The following is a 1,145-nucleotide window of genomic DNA, read 5'->3' on the forward strand; positions in this document are numbered from 1 at the left end:
ATAAAACCCTCGATGTTTTTTTGAAATCATCGATGTATACTATAAACAAGAAACTCAAGTCATTCGTAAATCTCACTACCTTAAAATACTACAAATGTATATAAAATTGGGTGACGCTTTGGGCAAATAACTCAATTGGGATTATACTGAACAGCACACAGAAACTTGGCAAGACCCTCTTGGAAGTCATGAGCCCTGAGAATCCTAAAGGTTGTCTTCATTTGGTTCCAAGTCTGAAGGTTAGGGATGCCATCTGTCCGATAATTGCCAGTGGTTCTGTTGGCAGGAATTGATTTGCAACAAGATATGGTACTGTACTAATATATAAAGTAACTTTATTATAGTATGCTGGCGTTTAGACAGACTGCGGTTGACCGATAAATAAAATGTCTGAATTTTGGTCAAAAGTGGAAAAGCTTACAACCCTGTCTTAAACATCAACACTGAAGCCTGATAATAATATATTTGCCAGTCTAAATCTGTTGAGCCGAAGTTATCCACAAGACGCAGTCGGGGGTTCAAATCCTCACTCCCACCACGGCATTCCGGGGCAACATCATGAGACATCTTCCACAAGAACCCCTCCCTGGTCCTCTGTAGATGCCCATGCATGTCAACTCCGTTACATTGCTCATTTAATCAAAAGGGGTTGGGGCCTGGTCGGAGCTGGGGGGTAAGAGTCGCAGAATGGGCTGGTTGCTTTCTTGGGATGCATTCTCCATGAGCTGCCCTTCCATCATCAGCCTCGTCCATCAGCCAACATCCTATATTGCAGCGCTTCTCAACCTCCTAGGGGTCCGAGATGCCCTTTATGGGGGTGCAAGACAAGCCAGATGTTTTAGAAGGTAAATGATCGAAATACAAAGTCAGCATGGGTACACAAGTACAACTGCTTCGTTTCATCAAACCTATGTATTCATTACCATGAGACATGTTTTTACGATTGAGAACCGAAATGGTGCAAGACTGCAGTAAAGGGTAAACACCACTGCTTTATTGTGATGCATCTTTCAACACCAACTTTTATTAAAGTGAAATCTCAGATTTGTTCCTTTAGCTTGGAGCATAACTCCGCGTTGGTCATGGACACATTTTGGCCTCGTCCACACTCATCTGCCATTATAATTGCAAAAAAGCAAGTAAAA

This window comes from Petromyzon marinus, chromosome 2 (genome assembly GCF_048934315.1).
Source record: "Petromyzon marinus isolate PM22_M1 ecotype Great Lakes invasive population chromosome 2, UKy_Petmar_22M1.pri1.0, whole genome shotgun sequence".
NCBI classification, from domain to species: domain Eukaryota; kingdom Metazoa; phylum Chordata; class Hyperoartia; order Petromyzontiformes; family Petromyzontidae; genus Petromyzon; species Petromyzon marinus.